Below are 21183 nucleotides of genomic sequence, written 5' to 3'. Positions count from 1 at the left end.
ACACTTAGCAGCATCTCTCGATCTCATTTCCAGTTTTAGAAACCCTTTTTTGTTCACTCCTCTATCTGCATCCACACGAGCAAGTGATGCCCTGGCTCATGAATATGGAAGTGTGCTTTTAAGCATGCAATTTTGTGGACGAATACAAGGAGACATCGAAAACACAAACTTTCAAGATAGCCCGTGTGCATTCAAATACAACTTTTCTTTCCCATTGTAGAACCAAAACATCATCAAGAATTTTAAATGAAAACTGATAGTCTCCACTCCCTTGAAATTGTTTTTAGCTCTTATGCTTCATTATTTTTATCCTTCTTTGTTCTTTTGCTATGTGAAAATGTGGACGTGTACAGGAGCCTGACGAGTCAGTCTTCAATTATTTACAATCATATTATTACCTTTTATACTGCTTTAAGAATTCAAAATGTAAGAATTATTGAAAAAGTCAACAGCTTTCCATTGAATGTAAAATTTTTTAACATTATGTTAAAGTTCTTAATTTTGAACTTCAACCACTCAGATTTGCAGCATTTCTAAAAGCACAATTACTTAGGAATAGTATCAATTTAAGTATCCTAGCACTAGCCATACATTCATAAAATCCTGATCGACCTTTTTTCAGACTAACTGCAAGTTTACTAGGGAGAATACATTTACGCTTTTCCTGGAGAGATAGGATTTTCTTTCTGAGAACTAGTTTAAAAAAAATAATAATCAAAAAAGGCTTCTTTAAGCATGTACCCCAATACCACTGGCTTGATCAGAATTTAAGCAGAAGCATAAATTTGAATAGGAATGTTTCTTGAATAGGAATGCTTTCCAAAACAGAGATCTCACACTGCAAGAAATTTGTCCTGAAAATAATCCTGTTCAGAAGCAGAGAGGACTGGCTGAGAGAAACCATGAAGTGCCTAAATGCAATTTTACTTTTCCCCAACCACGGAATCCAAGAAAATGTATTCATAATGATTACTCTTCCCGTTAAGTAAATTTTCTTGCTTCCCTGATCTCCATTCAAGAATGCCCTCGCACATGTAGTGCACTCTGTTAATGTGAAGGCATTTGCATGACAGAGTTTCACAAAGAGCAGGAGCAGTTTCTCCAGAGGCAGACTTTCCACTAATGGACAGGGCACGTTACGTTCTTACAAAACTGAAGCACTGCAAAATTCTAAAAGGGGATGCAACAATATTATGGGTGATTAGGATTTTTAACACTAGACAAGGTTGGAAAGAAGAAGCTTTGACTTTGTCAAGGTTATTGATGTTTTCTTTATTTACAGGAATAAGGCTCAGTTATTTTCTTCGCCTGAAAAGTATTGGGAGAGGCTTTGATTACAGTATTATGTGTCTCTTAGTATTGGTCTAAAAGTTTGTTTAGTGTAAATATAAATTTCATTACATCTCAGTTCCTCTGATTGGTAGGGTGTGTACATCAGCTTGTATTCTTTCAAGAACCACATATCATAGAGTCAACAGTACATTTGTCACCTACTGAGCAACCAGAACAGATAATAATAAAAAAAAAAAGCTGATAAAAACAGGGTTGTGATTAAAGAGAGTCTGGGAGGAAAAAAATACAGTTACCTGGCAGCAACCAAATAATCCAACCCACCTGGAATCCCAGGAAGAGCAGATTCAATACGTGTATGACAAACCCGAACAGCTGGTGAAATCTGGTGGTTCCCAGTTTTTGACTGCTTCTCTCAAGAAGTTTCAGCTTTCTTTGCAGAAAAAAATTGCTCAAATTCAAACTAAACTCTTTACCATATTGTGGAGGAGCTTATATCCAAGATTCTGCCTAAGAACAGCCTCAAACCTAGAAGAAGTTTAGGATCCCATATATAACCATGCAGACTCGAATTATGTTCCTGGCCATCACTGCTATAGCAGACTAAAACAACATCCCATCTAAAGACTTTCTGTCTTAATTCTGGTTCCGAGTTTTGTGGCTTTGGTCTATCATTACTGAAATGTAGCTGCAAATGTTTGTGCCAAATGCCTGCTGCCTTCCTTCTTCCTCTTTTCTGTTTAATAAAGTACAATAGCATTTTACTTACCGCACATGAAATTCCTTTACATGCAAGAAATGTATTTGGTTTTCACTTCTTTAAATCATAAAGGATGACAAAACCTCAGCTATAATTTTACATCAATTTATTTAAAGAAAAAACTATTGTATTTTAGATTTGAATGATTCTCTATTTAAACAAAGAATCCATTTTCAGAAATGACCATGCAAACTGGGAAAAATTCAACACGTATGGCTAAAAAGTCTTGTACATGTGCTTTGTTATTTACATCTTATTTTTTAATATTTAGTCTATGTTTTTTAAACCAGATAGTAAATAAATCTTCCAAACTGTTATTTTAGGAACTAATAATTCTTCTGTGATGAAAATTAATGTTTCTTCTGAGGAAGCTGGTATGAGCCGAGGCTCTGTTTAGTCTTTCCAAAGTCCTTCCTTATTCCTTATGGTTACCTCTTAAGCATCTCCTCTGGAAACACTGGAGGTGACTTGTATTAAGCTGACTTAGTGCTGACACAACCTAGAAGCAGGTCCGCTGCCTGCTCACACAGGTGAACAGTGTGGGCAGTTCACTGTTCAGGGTGAGCAACAGACAGCAATACAAGGAAAGCCAGGAACTTCTTACACTGCCACAGCTAGACCTGAAAGCACATCTCTTTATCCCCTTAATGCATTAAATTGATAGTTTTTGTGGTTCTTAAGGAGGTAAAAAAGAATTTGCTGGATCAGGGCCTTAAAGTCTCGACATGTGTTCCCTATCTGCTTTCATGTAGTCTCAAAATAATATAATTTTCCAGTTTCTGTACTAACCCTTTTGTAGCTAAAACTGATAATCATCCCAGGTTCCCTTGCCGGGTTTTCTAGTCCCTTAAGCTTCAGTTTAGTAACATTTTGGCTGATCAATTGGATACAAAACCCTTTATTTTCTGTTTAAATTCCCATTCCAATAAATAAGGCTTTTAGGCTTAAGTCTACATAAGTCTCTTTTAAAAGTCTGAGCCAGAGAGTCAAGAATCTTAAAAAAAAAAAAAAAAACACACAAACTACTCAAAACACATTTTCTACTTCGTGGATGTTTTCAGTGTTGTGATCTCAAAAGAACATGTTGGGGTTAGAACCAAAGAGATGGGAGCAGATGTTGCAATTTCCATAAAAGACCTTTCTTGGAAAACAAAATAGCTTTTTTTTTTAACCTTAAAGCCCCACAGACTTTACTCAACTAATAGTTTTCATTTAAAAGTCTTAGCAATGAGACATTAGGGCACTGCAGTTCTATCCCTACCTAATTTCACATTCTATACAAATTATTTTAAGCTTCCCAAGATCCCTTCATATGATGCAGCCTAATCAATAAATCATGAGTTTTAGTTATGCTGTATGTTAAGTCATATTTCTACATTTTAGTATCCAGGCTGTCACCCTGTGTTTTCATGTTTGTATCGTACCTTTCCACTCTGGGGCAGATTTAAGAGTTGTTATTCTAGACTCATAGTAATTGCAAGAAAATCCGGTTCCATCTGTTTCTGCCAACATATGGAAATTAAATGAGAATATCAACAGAAAACGGCACTTGCTCAATATCAAGTGCACGCCAGCTATTGTGTTTGTTATAGAAACTTGTGGTCAAGCAGGCTGAGAGAAGTGAGTAAGCTGCCGGCCTGGTAAGAAATCCGGGTGCTGATCTTGTTCGTGCCAGTCTGTCAGTTGTCAGTTGCTAGATTTCAGCTTACTACAGCTATTTCCATCACTCACAGATGATGTGTTGCTGCACGAGGTTTGGTTCACCCTGCATTGTTTAATATGAAGAAAGATATTCACTGCACCAAAAGACAGATAAGGTTTTGTTGGAAAAATGAGCATCCAATCTGGAGAGAGACAAAGAATATGCAGAACACAACTTCAGAGCTGGGAGGGAAATAAGATTACTGTTTTATCCACTGCTAAATAACAAGTCTTACATATTTTTCATTTCTGATCAAGTCATCACATACCCTTGAGAAGTTACAATAGTTGCACTGTATTACCACTATCCAGTTTTGCAACAGGTTAGAAAAATGTAAGCTATATTTAAAACACACATGGGAAGAAAGGAGCAAGTTGTCTCCCAAGTGCTCCAGAATTTCAAACCTCCCTCAGTACAGATCAATTCTAAACAAAAATTCTCCACCAAAAATATGTCCACCTGGGTGTCAGCCCATTTCAGATGCTGCCTGCTGTGTGATCCCCCTTAGACAACTTTGAAGTTGGCTGGGTTTTGCTCTGCAGAAATGTTAGAGATGTTATTTTTTTTTGTTTTTCTTGCACAAGATATTCTAAAGCTTTTGAAGTCCAAAGACTTAGGAATAGGAAGTGTGTGCTCAGGAAAAATTTTGCAGCCCTGAAGGATGTGGACCAACAATCTCAAGCAATCAAGTGAGGATGGCTTAAGCAGTTGTCTCTCTGTAAGTGGGGTCTACCATCCTTCTGGTGAGATACATGCTGATCATGCATGCACACACTCCTAATCTATTCAAAGCACATATAAAATGAGTTTACTGAGACCAGCACAAGCATTCGAGGGAGTATGGGTATCTTTCAAGTACTTAATTTAGTTTATCTTAAGTCCAAGTTTCTTCCCTGCCTTTGCATAAGTACTGAGGTTTTTTTCCCAGCCTTGACATCTAGAAGACCAGGTGGGGAATGCACTGTCAAGTAAAATCTACAACAACAGACTTACTTATATGTGCTTGTTTTTCTAAGCCATTTAATGAAGTGGTTCAGGAAAAGTCATGATAATAATGTGGGAAAGACAAAAGTGCCTGTCTTGTAAAAGACATCCTCTCCTTTCTCCTCCTGTAGATCTGCATATCATCTCCCAATCAGAAAAGCAACAGAGCTGGTACATTTGTCTAACCTGGACCTCTGAGTAAGCCGAGCAGGGGTGCGTGTTGCAGCAGAGCGGTAGCTGACGTTGAGGCAGTGCCCCAGCAGGATGCCTGCTGAGCATTGCCCACCATGGCTCTGCCAACTCCGTCTTGATGGAGCTTCTGCTCGCCTCTGCGTCGCAATGCTGTCCATGCAGTCAGAGACCTGGAGGCAGCGTGCTCCCTAAGCTATTTCCATTTTCCTCCCCCTTCTTCTTCCCTGCTCCCTTAATTGTGATAAAAAGCCTGTGGCTTTAAGAACACTTAACTGTAATACAATTTTCATAGCTCAAGTTACATGCTAAGTAGGTGTTTTATATACCCTGTTTGTGAAAGACCAGACAAGCTCTTTGTAGGAAGGTAAATAATACTTAAAGCCCTGATCATAATCATCATCCATCTCTGCTCCGTGATTAAATTTAATACCGATTATCAAGTGTTTTATTTTTAACAATTCACCTGGTGTTTGGCTGCCAGAAATGTGTATTCATTGCTAGGGACTCAAGAATTAGGCTAACCTAGCATTCTGGGTTGCATATCACAGCATAAAGCTGTTTTTAAGATGTTACTGCCTTCTCAAAGAGGAAAAAAAAATGTTGGAAGGCTTTAAATTCAGGGAAAATACAGTACCACAATATCTGGGTTTCCTGTCCTCCCAAGTTCTCACCCTATTTTCCTTCTCAAACATAGGGGTACTGGAAAGGAACGACCCTAAAGAATCTTTTTCTCAGAAATGCATTGCTCCTTTGATTATTTTAGGTTCAAGACTTTAGTACTGTAGAAGCTCCAAGCCTCTTCACCATCTCCCCACAAGTGTTAGGCACTCTCCACAGACAAAAGAGGTATTTTCCTGGCCCCAGTGAGCTTACAGATGAGAAATATAAACAAACAAACAAACAAAAAATTAAAAAACTGTGGGAGATGAGAAGGAATGCACTCCAGGAGTGAAGTGAGGCAGTGGTAATGAATCCTTAGCCTCACAGTCGGCCTGAGGTGGTTTTTTTTTATTTCTTTTTTTTCTTGTCTTATTTAAAGGGGACAAATTACATCCTCACCTTCCTACACTCCCCACAAAAGTCAGCCCTCCTCCTTGCCTCACACCAGTGTCAAACTTCACCCTTGCACACATCCACTTCCTTGCCCGGTCTTGCCAGGGCTTTCTGCTCCTTCCTTGCTTTCCATGTGAATGAAGCAATTGAAAAAGGTGTTGATAGGCAAGTGGAAGATGTGGGCCTTCAGGCTGCAATGGGCAGCTTGGCTCTCACGTCTGCTTGGCACATCTCGCATTTCACTCCACAGCTTCCATGAACCTCGACGGAGCGCAACACCTGTCCTGCTTCGTGCCTGCAGCCACCATGCGTGCCCGCCGGCAGCACACGCCGGTGGGACCCGCAGCACGCATGGCATCTGTGACAAATAAGGCCTGAGGCTCCCTGAGCTGCATGTTTCCCAGCCCCCGGGCCAAGGAGATTGCCTGCGGTATCCTTGATACAGCCAAATGCCTGTGGGACTGGACATGGGGGGAGCACCCCAAAAGATTTTGGATGCTTTAAGTTTCGCGTTGTAAAAGCGACTTGTGCTAAAGCCGGGAAAAGTTGTAAGAGCACAACTCTGTAAAAAGAACAAGAGACTGAGAAGTGAAAACAGGAATGCTTGGGGTTTTTTTATCCTGGCAACTTCTGATTAGCTTCATAATATTAAATTTTTTGTTGTGTTGCCTTTTCAGATTTAGCCTGCGTGACCTAGCAGCTGTTTCACTTGGCTCAGGGCATTTATGACTTTATTTTGGACAAATCTTTAACATTTTCATTTGATTTTTCCCAACTCAGCTTCGTGCCTCAAAATTTGTTTTAAATTTTACGGTCATTTTTTTTCCTCTTTCTTACCCTTCTTACAGCTGTAGGCTCTGGAACCCAGCAACTGTGGTGTTCCTCTCCTCTGCCAGCAGCCTGTTTTACAAGGTAAAGACAAAAGAAAGGAGGGCATTTGGGAGAGAAAGAAAAGCAAGACAAGAAAGGAAAGAAGAAAGAAAGAAAGAAAGATGCAGGAAAGGTCTTTTACTGGATCTACTCAGAACAAGCTAAAACCTAACACTATGTAAATACTGAAGTATACAGTAGACTAAAAGTATTCAATAAACATTTACTGTGAATGGAGGCATTAGGAAAGGCTTAGGCCCTGCCTGAATTCCCATGAAATTTATAAATATTTCTTTCATTTGTTCTCCATTTACAATTAGTTGCGGTCAAGCTGATCAAAGACAGAAGAGGCCTGTTGCATGTGAACCAGCATCCCTCACAATGACATTCACAAAGCAGAATGAAATATGAAATATCAGGTTTCCACGGATGTATGAACTTGTAAAAAATCTGAAAGAATAGGAGGTTTTTCACACTGAGTAATGTGAAACATTTGGTGCGGATTGTAGGCCTCTGAAGAGGAAAACTGAGAGCCAAAATCCATCGGGCAATAAAACAGAAGCAGGCAAAAGTTAAAACAACAGCCATTCACTACAATCTATTGATTTAGATATCATAATTGTCCCTGCTACAGTTGTGGATGTTAGCAGGAGCTTCCATTTAAATCATTATCAGGAGCAAACCCCAGCACCACAGACCTGAGAGCAGGCTGGAATAACATTTGTGTCGGGAATATATTTTGTCTGCTCCCTTCACTTAAAAAAAAAAAAGACAAAAAAAAGCCTTGCCGCAGCTTGTTCACACTGCTCCCAAGCATTTCCAGCCAAACAGGTGCTAAGGTTAATTGGGTAAGTAGCCTGAAGCTTCCAGTTTTCAAACGAACTTTAAGTAAATAAATAACCCCAAGTGGATCCAGGAGGATAGACTTGCACAAAGCCTCCGAGCGGCGTGTTACAGCACTCGAGGTCCCCGGTGTTATCTCTTTTGCAGACCTGCGCCTTTTTTGGAGAGCAGGGCCCATCGGCCTTTGTGACTAATACAGTGTGCTTTAATTGCTTCCTATGTCTTTCACAGCTGTCAGCCCCTAATGGGGTCAGGGTCGGCAGCGGAGGGGCACACGGAAGGTTTGCGTCCCTTCACCTCCTGAAGTGCTCCCAGGCTGGAGAGGGACATCGCCCCGGACCGCATCTGGGGAAACCTGTGGCTCTCACCAAAACGAGACATGTGCCCGCTCCACCTCAGAAGTCACACACCTCATTCAGTTTCACCCTTTTCAGATGCTGGAAAAGGTACAGGCAGGTGGAGACAGAGCCCTTAACACGCTCCCTGACCCAAGAGGCTATAATTGCTTCTCAAGTTGTGCAAAATTTGTTTATGATATTAACCAGAGTCAAACAGGAGGGAAGAATGTAAAAATAGATTGTTCCACGTTGTTTTGAGAAAGATTTGGGAGGATTAAAGGTTAATGGGAGCCTGCTAGCATACACAGAGCAAACACTTCATGCTGTTTATGGTATAAACCCCACTATGTTTCAGTCCATACCAGAAGATGTCTAAAGAGAGGTAGTAGTAGCGAGGGCAAACAACAGGAGGCATAAACATGCTACGGATGTCCTTCCCAAGGAAAAACCTTCACTGAAATGGTGTAAGGGGAATACCTCCAAAAAAGGATTACACAAGAAGACATCTGAGAATGCATACTGTTTCCTTCTTTAAACTCTCTGAAACCAAAAATTTTATCTGTTCTGACGTGTAAAGTAGAAGAGGGTCAGGGAATGGACAGTCAAGGTACTGTCAACCCTGAACACCGAATGCATTGGGGCCCCAAAAGTTACGAGACCTAAAAAGTAATCTGTTTTGTTAAACTAACACACTTGAGGTTTTCCTACTTCCCTCAGCACCCACAAAAGCTAGAAACTTACCACTTTATGGGAAAGCTCAGAGTCTAGCATAATCACATAGATCCAAGGACCGAGGTTTTAGGAAAACGTCCAGTGCTACATGAGTGACAATAAAACCCTTAGAGAGAAGAATACTGGATTGTGACTTGGAGGGATTGCATTCAGTTGTTCCTGGGGCTAGACAATGCTGTGCTCTGGACAGGTAGCGGCATGGCCAACTTCACCTCCCCATAGGAAATCCAAAAACTCCTATCCTGATGTACCTGTCTGGTTATTGAAATTTCCACATAACCTCAGTCAAGTCACTTCATCAAGTTGTCCCTCAGATTTTCAGCTACAGAAGTTAAGTATTTTTTTGTTAAATAACTCACATTATAAATAGAGGGATGTGTCTGCATAGGTTGTTGTATACTAGGGCAGTGAGCAGGAAAGGGTTTAGCATTTAGAGAGGTGGGTGCTAGCTTAAAATACTATATAATAATAGAATGAACCAGATTATTTTCTGGAGTAATAGACACCTGAGGTCTTAACCAAAAGCGATACTGAGGGAAGAAATCAGACCACTGATATTATAAAATCAACAAAGTAGTATTCCTTAGTTGTGTAGAGGAGTCTTTGACAGGTGACGTCAGTGTTAGGGGAGAACACAGGAGTGTAGGACTGGTTACAATTTTCAAAAAAGTGTAACAGAAACGAAAGCAGTGGAGGAGGGATTTCTGGCATACCAAGCCAGTAAATTTCAGTGCCTGTCTACCAGACAGGCAGGTGTAGACTTGTGCTTTTAATACCTTCCTTTGCAAAAGTACAAAACCTTGGTGGCAGACAGTGAACAGTTTTCATCACAAAGGGGAACAGGCAAGTAGAAAGAAAACTAGAGATATCCATAAAAATGTGACAAAAGCCAAGTCCTAGAACCTACCCAAGGCCTCCCCCAAATGGAGTTACCTTCCACATCATTACCTAAAGGACAGGGTTTTATAGTTCTTCCAATGCAGTACAGAAATTCAGAGTGACAAAGAAAAAGCAGGAGGCATAATTTCAAGGATCGAGTAGTTTACCGTCTCCTTTAGCGTGCCCACTGTTTATAGTCCCACATTTGTTAAATCCCACAGGCATAGTCACAACTTATTATAACATCAAGCCCCTGTCAGAGGAGTAAACACCAATATCCAACATATTTCTTCTTGCATGATCCCTGTCCAACCACGACACTTGGCTCTGGTTTACCCCAGTACTTCATAATTTCTTGGTTTTGTGTCTTTCTGAGGAACCTCAATATACTGGCTTGCTCTTTCTTTCTCTAACAGGTTTAATATTCTCTCCTGCTGGTGGCTGTGGTCTTCTCTTCCTTCTCCTTCCTGGCTAGTCTTACTCCTCCTTTTTCTGTCTCTAAACACACTTGGGAGCTATTTAATGCCAAACCAACACATACATGAAGAGGCACTGTAAGTAGTCTAAAAATCAGTAGTCACTTAGCTATGTAGGAGGAAGAGGAGGAAAATATTTCACATGAGCAAGTAGTAGCCTTGGTTCACTGCTGGTCTCTCCTTTGAGCATAAGCCGCATCGTGAGCCATGTTACCTGGATGTTGATTTCTCTCTTTTCTTCTTCCTCCTCTCTTTGCCACATCAACATCCATAAAAGTACAAAAGGTACAACTGACATTTTTGAGGCCTTGAACACCTCAGTCAGGTTTAGTGAATATTTTAAGGGCCTATCCATTTTAGCCAGAAAATAAGTAGAGCTTTCGGGGCGAGCAGATAAAGAATTCTCTTTGTACAAAAGAAGCTTACATTTGCTAAGCTTCAGACTTCATGTTTTCTACTTATGCTTTCCAAAAAGGCAAGCACAAACATGTGCATGCAGGGAATTCACTATCCCTAAGGATATTTCATGAAAGAGATGTTTGTCTCCAGATTAACACTAAACAAAATCAGGAGCTGAGGTAGGCACACATTCCTCAGCACAGATGCACCTCTTCAGGGTTTCTTTCTTATTTATTGGTCAGAACAATGCACTACAGAAGAGGCTTCTGGGATAAATGCACTGTGCCTTCCCTTGGGGGTGGATCCCAGGGCTTTACTTTCATTCAATTTCTTGGAGGGAAAGATGAGAGAAGCCAAGTAACATTCAATGAAATACTATTCCTGCCATAAAACTGAACGCAATTTGCATTTTTAAAAAAAAACTAATTGAGTTGATCCTTGTACAATCCTGCAGTGGCTGTGGAAATAAGTAGTTTAAATTTCTACCCATTTTGGTTTGGTCCAGCTAGCTGCTTAGCTAAGACTTTCCAGAAGAGCCTAACCTCTTTGCATAGTATGTTGTGGACTGTATCAGAATACTGTACTATGTGTTCTTCCAAAAATCAGTGTTCCCATTTTTATTGGCCAGCATGTTTTAACATTTGGTTTTGCTCAAGTCCATTGTAAAAATACATATATACTTCAGAACTTTTTTATGGAAAGATAATACACATAACTCCTTTTGTAAGCCTGCCTTATCATGAGTCATAAAGGTCAATGTTCAACAGACAAACAAAAGGTGTCAATTTTGCCCTCATCGTCTTCCTATGTTGCTCCTGCCAGCAGGGGAAGTCTGCGGAGACATGCTGAACTGCATATTCATGAATATGAGCACTGGCAACTGTCTTAGATTGCAGAGGAACAAAATGGACGTCTCCAACCTATATCATATGTGCATTGTAGCAGTCCTGGCCAGTCCCAGGTTAAAAGACCATAACAGTTCACTCTCTTGGAGTAGGGTTCCTCTGTAGTACATTGTTGGCTGCCATCAAAATATATTTTAAAATTGGGTGCAGGAGATAAAGAGGTAGGTAGATAGGTAGAGAGAAAGAGAGAGAAAGAGAGAGAGAAGCAATGGCATTAAGAAACGTGACAAACCTGAAAGTGAGATAAATTTTTACATTTATTTTATAAACTCAGTCCCTGCATAAGGTTACATCATATTGTTTTCCATGAATTCATAGCCTGTGGTTTTTGTATGCCCCTTTCCTGCCATGGAGTGTGACCGGGGTTTAGATGCCCCGAGGACTCTCCTTTCTTTTTCCCAAGCTTGCCGGGGAGACACATGGTTTGCAAGCCTCTCTTGTCAACAAAACACTCTCCCACACCCATATTTTTAAGCGTGGATTAAAAACTTACTTTTGGTTTTTAACTCAACCTTCTATGAGGGGCCCCATGAGGCTCCCTTTGGTTCATATTATCTTAACTTGGTCTGTGAGGGCACTGTCTGCATTGTGTGGTTCAGACTGTGAAGAGATAGATACAGAAGTTAATTCTAAGTAAGTTGTTATTTTCACACTTTACAGTGCATCCCTTTCACTTCATTGACTCATTTGAGATCCGGTGCTACCTGCTATGTTTCTGCACCACAGACTGCTGTGCAATGTACTTACGTCTTAGGTTAGTTGATTTCAGTCTGTTGTTTCCCGGACTACTTGTTGTCCATGGTAGGTAGCTGAGGACAGCAAGCTCATATATTCTACAGAGCAGCACATATAAATGTATCTGCACCTCTAGTGAAGACATACTGGGGGTCCACCACGCCAGTCTGTTCTTTTACCCAAGAAGAACATCTCAAAGCAAGCTGTCACTACAGTGCAAGCCCTAGCAGTAGTAAAAATAATGGCTTTATTTCCTTCTGCAATTCACAGTGCAGCAATTGATTGTACTTTACTTTACTTGTACTGCTAATTCTGAAGATTGCCATTAAGATCCCTGTTTTTTTATTCCTCACTCCGGGTACTGTAGAACAAAAAATATTTTCTAAATGCTCCTTGTCTATTGATAGTGCCTGTTGGAAATATTCACCGGGTTATGGGAGATCTGGGATTAAACTTGACAGGAACACTTTTCCCTTTATGGTGAGATCAGAACAGATTCCTGAACAAATCATTATGGCTCTGTTTCCAGAAAACATTACAGCAGAGCTTTGTTCATGCTACTATCATAAAGGCTTCCACCAGCATTTCTATTACAATCTTTATTTTCAAGGGTTTTTAACTCAGCCAGAACAATTCACTATGGGCTGAAAGTTGTCATTTCATGGTGTTCACACCATGAAGGAATTTGTTTCACCATAAACTCTGAAAAATAATAGCACAAGCTATTTTGAAGCTGGAAAGAAGGCTGGTGGAAAGCAGTGGTTTCCTACAATCCTATTGTTTAACCTATTGAGGACAAAACCAAAGGAATACTTTCTTTTGTTTCTAAGCAAAGATCAGGCATGAGGAAAAATATGAAGGAACTACCACAGCTTCCAAAATGACTTTTACAAAGTAAAATCCCCATCCCATAACAGGTCAACATGGAAGAAGCCTTCCTACCTTCTGGACTTCAGACTTACATCTTCTGCATCTGTGAACTTCCAATAGATTACACTGTCCCCCAAATAGCAAAGCAGAAGACATAGGCCCAAGTTCTTAGGTGGTGTGAATTGCTAATTGTAAACTGGTATAAAAAATAGTTTCCATGGAGCTCAACCCACACCAGATTACTTAAGCTGTCTAGCTCCTAAAGGAATCAGCTATTAATTTGTTGTCCTGCAGACACAGCTGGAGCACTAGGAAATGTTTGACTGTATGTCTAAACACTCATCATCCGCAAACTTCAATTTCCATTAGCTTCTTTGCAACTTAATGGTGTGTTCTCACTTCCCTGTATCTGCTTCCCTTCCAACTATTCATCTTAGTTGTCTATCCTGTACCGTTCACAAAGCAGGACCTTTCTATTGCTGTCTGTTTGTACAGCACCTAGCACAATGGAGCACCAGTTTTACCCGAGTCCTCTGGACTTTGCTGTACTACAGGTAACAATAGTAGTAAGGAATAATAAAAAGCTCCATTCCTTCACTCATTCACTTCCATGAGAAAAATCTCATCCCTCTGGGCTGGAGTTCTGCCCATGATAAATCCACAAAGTATGAGTTTGAATCCAAACTTTCCATATTGTAGCTCATGAGCTTGGCTCCAGGGTTTTGGTTATGGCCCATCTTTATTACTAAAACATTTCTCTGCCTTCCTCTGAAACATCCTCTCTATACCAAACAAGATTTCCTGGGATAGTAAGTATAATTCACATTATTGCACATACTTCTTCTGCTTTAATTTTATCTCCAAAAGATATTAAATCTACATTTATTAAATGGAGTTACTTTTCCAGCCTGCAGGCATCAGCCCAGTATCTTGAAAGATGTAACAATGAGGTTTATGATTGAAACCTTTTTTGGAAAACATGAACAAATGATAACCAGTTGTGATAGTTTTCCACATTTTTATAATATCTAAAAATATGTTCAAATATCCAGAAATGATCTTGTGATTTGATTTATTCACAAGTCCCCTGAAGTGTTTAATAAGTACAATATGGTACAAGTAAAATCATGCTTATTACTGCTATTAGCTTGGTAATTCTCCAAGATGAAATCATACTTTTCAGGTTATAAATATACATTTTTATTGTTGATTTTATGCTGCATTTTGAAATATTGCTTCTCTGCTTTCATATTTTCAGTGCTGTATTACAGTACTATAAATCAGCCCAGCAGTAAAGGAATTCTAATTGGTATCAGGTGATTTTTTTTAAAAATAGGGAAAAAGTTAAACTTATATCCTTTCAAATGAAGATAAATTCTCCTGAAGCTCTTAAAAAAAAATCAGATGTGTCCAGAATGTATCTGATTTATCTTTTTGAAAGACTAATCAGATAAAAGTATGCACAGTACACATCAAAGTATATGTATGAGCTCAAAACCACGATAAAAGATACCTCTAGATGTCTAACTAAGTACAGAGAATCCTTTCCCTGGTATTTTTTTCTTCTTTGTCCATGTTGTTTCCATTTTTCCACCCCACTAACTATGCAAGCTTGTGCTTCTGTTCTGCCTCCTTCTTATCCATGTATTTTATTGTTCTTTCAAAAAAATACAGTCGTATTAGAGCAATATATTCCTAATGTCTCAGCACCTCTGTAGAGCCAATTTGATCCTTAAACCACTGATTCTTTCTGTGATGGACTTGCCCAAAGAGGCTCTCAATATCCATCTGTACCGTGTCCAATGCAGTAGTCAGTCTAGCAAGTTGCAATCAACCATGTGCCAAGAGCTGGGATTTATCCTGAAAGCTAGTGCTCTGTGGGTGAGGAAAACAGCAATAAATTAATAGGTTTGCGCTAAAAGGCAGAAAAGATACACTGTGTGTAGGATATTTCAAAACAACATTATGGACTTCCCTTTTCCCCACAATTACAATAATGAATCCTTAGAAAACCTTGGGTTTCCAGGAGAAAAAAAAAATGATACAACAATCAAAACAAATAATACAGATTTGATCCTTGTGTGCTGATATGGTAGAGATCAAGAAGACAAGCCGGGGGAGATATGAGGCAGAGTTAGGGAGTACAAGCAGAGTCCATGCAACAATTCATGGGAGCCATGAGCCTGGCTTGGAGGCCAGCTTTGGCTCTCCCATTAGTGCTTCTGCAGTCCCTCCAAAAAGGGAAGCACTCCATGGTTTTTAGAGCATTCAGAGGGCAGCTTTACAGGTTTATGTGGAATCTTGTGTTTTTTCATACGAACTTTTGGGCAATGTAGCATATTTTCATAGCCCCTTAAACTTTCCTGGTATTTTCCCTTTCCAGGCCACAAAGCAGAAATCCCACAATGCATCACCTGACGTTTCCAAGGGAAAAGAAATATGCAACAGAAACAGCCCTCCTACTTTCCCAGACTTCTCCACACTGGGTGAGGCAAGCTCTTTAGCCAAACAGCATTTGGGAGGGAAAGCCATAACATTAATGGGATTAATTACTCAATACTGTACACCATATGGAGTTACTTTTTTTTAATTTTTAAGAGTGACTGAATTGCTCTGTGCACACTTGAAGCTCCTAAACAACAGGAAGTTGACAGAGGCGCTCTGTCTTGAAGGCCAGAAGTAAGACTAAAAATGAAATGGATCCAAATAAAAATCATGTTAAGCCGATATTCAGCAGAAAGGCATCTCAGCAAAGATGAAACAAGCAAAAGGATATATATACATACACACCTTGGACAGCTGCTCAGGGTCAGATGAAAACCAGGTGGAGGAAATCAAGAGGAAAATAAGGCTGAACAAGGACATATTTGGAAGGATAAAAGGTAGCACGGAAAGTCACCCTTCATTGGAGTACAGAAAGTCTACAGCACTGAAGTGACAAAATACTACATGACTTGGAGATACAATCTAATGCCAACAGGATGAAAAGAATACGTTTTTACATCCACTGAGCCTTTGCTCCATGAAGGAGAGTGGAGTCAACACTTTGGGATGCTGCTGTGGTGAATAGAAATGTGTGCCTGGTGTAGAAAATCAGGTGATAGTGGGAAGGCTCTTGTTATTTCTGTGATGCTTAGGCAGTTCATTAATAATCTTTGCATTGTTTAATTTTCCAATTGCAAGGAAAAGTTGGTGTGAACTGGCTTTTATCTCCTCTTTCCCTTGCACATTGGAGGTCTTCTCCTACAGGGGAATGTCTGTCATCACCACTCCAATTCATTTTCCAAACAAGGCTAAAACTGCCACTTCTTGTTGCACGCTCTAAGTTTTTTTATACCTGTCTTTGGGCTTTCTCTTTCTCTCTCTCTTCAGCTACTTCCCTGTCATGCCTCTAGACCAGTAATGTGTCTCCAAAAGTGAAATCAAGGTGAAGTGCAACACGGAAGCCACATGTACATAGAAGCTCCCCGCTCTATTCTCAGACTCCAAAACACACACTCTTCTGCAAAAGCACCATCCCAGCACCCTGCTCCTTGACATGGCTCCTGTCTCTGTGGGACTTGATGTTCATTGTCAGATACCTTCCATGATTTCACGACTGACTCCCGAGAGTTACTGAAAGGAGAATTGCAAACAATGTTTAATATTAATTGCTGGGGTAATTCCACAACCAGAGTTGTAAATGAGGTAAAGTTAGTCATGTAGTAGAAAAATATGTAATTTACAGGTTACATGTGTGGGCTAGACTGGTTTTGTCTCATCTACAGTTATCCATCCGGTCTACACTAGCATAAGAAGCCTGTCTTAGGGCATGATGAAAGATCCTCTCGTTCTCTATACAGCATAAAAGGGTGTTGGTGACCAGTTGAGACTAGATGTCTAGCTTTTACATGATCAATACTATGTGATGTGAATCTACACTCCAGGGCAGACACCAATCTTTAAGAAAAGTCATCACAGAAATCATAATGATGTTCACATAAAATGTTCAAGGGACCGTAATGTGTAATTGCTCTATCTTAGTTTCAGGAAACTTCCTCAGCAGGCAGGAGCTGAAGAAAACAAACATAGCAACAATAATAGTGATTGAATGTGGTTAAAAACTTCAAACCAGTTCAAGCAAAGAAGAGGCCAGTACATAACTAAACACAAGGAGTGCAAGATGCTGACTCTGCAACCACAGATGGGTGTGGGAAAGGGAGAGCTCTGTCAGGGAGTGATTGAGTGCCACTGAGGGCAGGCTGGGATGGCAGGAGAGGAGACGGGCTTCTTGCTCCTTTGAAATTCCGTCCTCTATACTCAGGGTGGCTCTGCAGCAGCAGATGGTGGCAGTGGGTGATGAGAAGAGCGAGGCAGGACGCCAGCTCCATGGAAATAGCAGGTAGGAGTAGTTCTTTCCTCTCTCAAAGACTTCCTTCTTCCAGCACAAAATTTCATAATGTAGTAATTTTGAACTAGAAAATACAAGATGGGGGGATTTCTTCTGGAATTAGAGAGATGGAACAAGGATTGCAGCAAGTGACCCGGCAAGCAGATGGGTTTACCCTTAGCTCACCTGGGTTCCACTCCAATGCCCGCGGAGGACAGCGATCTCAATGGACTGGCTCTTGGCAGTGCATAACTGCATTCCCAGCAGAACTGGACAGTCGCAGAGCATCTCCAGCCATAGCCATTTACTAGATATTGTGAGAGCATTTACTTATTTTGGATGTTTATAAACTCTTGTTGGAACACAAGGCCTATATGGATTCATCTAAATCCTGATCTTTTTGATCTGGAAAACCTTCAGTAATTGAAAAAAGTCTATTTCATCTCTTGCTTCAGAACATCATGTATAGTTTATAACCTAGGAACCCATGGCTCAGAGTTAATGGTAATCATATAACATCTGTTTAATTTTAAAATTTATATGGAGGCTTTTTTGGAAATCCCTTGGAGTTTTTCGACTTTCTGTCTTCTCTATGCACACAGAGGATGTAGAAAATTAATTTCCTGTGTAAAAATACAAGATGACAGAAGGTCCAAGGTTAAACCTATTTACAAAGAAAATCACTGCCAGTGTTTAGAAAATTCTGCTTTTATTTGAAATATTTGGAGGTGTACCTGGCTTCCCATGTCCTCATGGTATTTAAGCATATAAGGTTTTCTGTACAATAAACTGTAGTGAAAAACCTCCTCTGTATTGATTTTTCCCTGAAGAATTGTGAACTGTCTATTCATATGGTGATCCATTTATTTTAATAAAGAGGACAAACCTGAAGGAGTTTCTTATTTTCCCACCCCTCTGGCCTCTTGTGAAAGGACTTAGCCCGCTGCAGAGGCCAGCGTTCAATTTACAGACGAAACAAGATGCCACTGGCTGACATGTACTTGGTTACTTTATGGCAGAGTTAGTTTACAACAGACTAGGAATGTGACTCTCCTTTCCTTATGCAAAACAAAAGGTGAAGAAACACAAAGCCCAGATGTGGCAGAGACCATAGCAAGGGTCTCAGTGCCAGGAAAGCACTCACCCTCATTTCTTTCATTTCCACTGATGCACTGAAGTAAAGTAGGACAGAAATATTTGATACTCTAGAAGAATAGATAATCCAGTGCGCTGTTGAAGGAGATCATCAAGTCATTAGCTCAGTCTCATTTGATAGTGGAAGCCGTTACTTATTCTTTCATGTGGAACAGGTTTTTTATCCCATTGCACAGTGTCCAGACAGTTAGCTTGCAGTACATAGCTTCACCACAGAGAACCATGAAGCAACTGATGCCTTCATTCCCCATCTCAGAAAAGAGAGGAAGGGCTGAAGAGAAATCCCTTTCACTAGCAGAACCAACGGGATGGCAGTGGGGAGGAGCAACCTGGATCTTGAATAAGGGAAGAGGTATATGGGAGATGGTACCTAGGTATCTGATCAGCATTGAATGCAGTGATGCTAGGGCTCCTGAGACCCACTGACTGGGATCTCCTCATCATCTTACTGTCCTTCAACCACCAGGCTTGGGGCTCCCAAACCTTCTGCACTAACCCAGGAGGATGAGAGCCTCTGGCAAACAAATTCTAACAGGAACACCTGAAACTTAGACTACTAACACCAGGTGAGAAAGCCTGGAAAAGCTGTCGTCTGTGTCCATTAACCAAATAGAAACCCAAGAAGCAGCAGCAAATATTACATGCTCCGGAGTTTGTCTGTGGTCTGTGCCCCATCTTGAGTGAGTGGTTCCTCTGTTTCAGGACACTTCAGGAGACTCTGAAATTGAGTGCTCTCTTTGATCCTATATATTTCCTTTCTTTTTTTTTTTCCTTCCATAAGGAATTTCAAAACAAGAAGTTTTCATTTTAGGTCAGACTAGAAAGGCTTTCAGAAGGTCTGAATTTCCTACGGGACTGCTTAAAATACCTGTATTGGAAATTATATGACTGCTTACGTTGCGATCTGCAACACTGAAACCTGCAAGTAGCCTGGAGATTGCTTTACCAAAGCATGGGCCAGGTTTGTACTACACATTAACTACAGCTTTGCTCCTTCAGTGGCTTTCTGAAGGCCAAGGCTCCATTACTGTCATTTCTCATCATTGATTTCTGTTCCAAACACTCTTCATTTTCAGGCTGAGTTTTCACTAATCCACACTTTCATCCTGGGCTTTGGGAGTTAAACTGTGTCCTTTCTACCTGAGGCTCACCCAACAACTTCTGAGTGTGTTGTAGACCCAGTCAGGTCGTCAGCTACCAAAGCAATAATACATTGGAATCAAATATCCCTGTAGTAAAACCAGTGGAGTTTCATTGCTCCGAATAATTATGCAGAGGTTAACAAGTACATGACTCTGTTGACGAAGTCCAAGACTGAATACAATTCAATTCACTCAAGCATCACTGTGCTGACCAGGTGCTAAAAAACAGGAAAAGCTTATTTTTGTCAATAAAAGAAGTTCATACAACTTAATATGAGTAGAGTCTGTTGAGTTAAAATGTCCTAGTTTTACAGTCCGTTTTTCTGAGCAGAACCGCACTTTAACATGAAATTATTCTTAGTTTTTTGTTGCTTGATCTTGTTTTTTCTTTACCCTGTCAGCCTTTGGGGAACACCTAAGAATTTTATAATAGACCCAGTAGCATTAGGCATTATACATAATGCAAATTAACTGTCCAGAGTCTAAAGAAACATTCTACGCCAAGGCAAGCTGGCCAAAGGTAAGATTTGCTACTTTTTCTCTTCCCCATGTGATTTCCCCTTCTTACAAACTCTGGGAACACGCCTACTAGTTCAGGTTATTACTGATCACAATAAAGCATCTCAATCTCTGCTATGGTCTGGAAAGAAGAAGCAGTAAAATGCTTCACAAAATAAAATGTACCTGGATTAGCTGAATCTTTGATACAGGGCAGCTCATACACAGGCGAGGACAAGAAAAGTATAAACACTGGAAAAGGTCTTGCTGCGGCAGAAAAAAAAGAGATGTCAGTGTAGCTTAAGCTGCAGACTGAGTAATGAAGGAAATCCAAGAAGACTAATAGTACACTATCCACTAACAGAAGGACAGGGCAGACCAGTTAAACATTTGTATTTAGGCACTTTTCTCCTCATTCCATTAACACTCTTTATCAGCCTGAGGAATCTCACTATATGTCTCTAAAACTGCTCAATGAAACAGCTCCTTTCTTAACTGAAAAATGCACTGGCAACCATTGAGCAGAACAACAGACAGGCCACCTGCTTCATGGAGCATTATTACTTGCTGGCTTGCCCTGTGTCATGTGCAGTTTTAAAGAAATATTAGGATCTGCCATGAAAAGAATGAAAGAAAAGATGAAGTTTCCTTCATTGTTGCTGTAGAACATAAAATTAGAGGAAAATGTTGAAGCATCGTATGTGGTTTCTCATCTGGATATTATTAGTTCATATTTTTTTAATCATGTACAGTACCATACAGATTGCTGATTGCTACTGTTTTTCTTATAGACATGTCTTTCTATTAAGTATAAAATACAACGCAATTTATTTTTGTCTATCATATCAACCACTAGAAAACACTTTCCCAGATGATTTCAGTATGTAGTTGGGGTGGCTGTAAAATAAAACAATAATTTGCTGGTTTATGTGTTCAAGGAAGCTTAAGGTCATATACAATATTATATTACTATGCCGTAATGGGTAGAAAA

This window comes from Larus michahellis, chromosome Z (assembly GCF_964199755.1).
Source record: "Larus michahellis chromosome Z, bLarMic1.1, whole genome shotgun sequence".
Taxonomy (NCBI): domain Eukaryota; kingdom Metazoa; phylum Chordata; class Aves; order Charadriiformes; family Laridae; genus Larus; species Larus michahellis.
Note: the sequence above shows the minus strand (reverse complement) of the source record.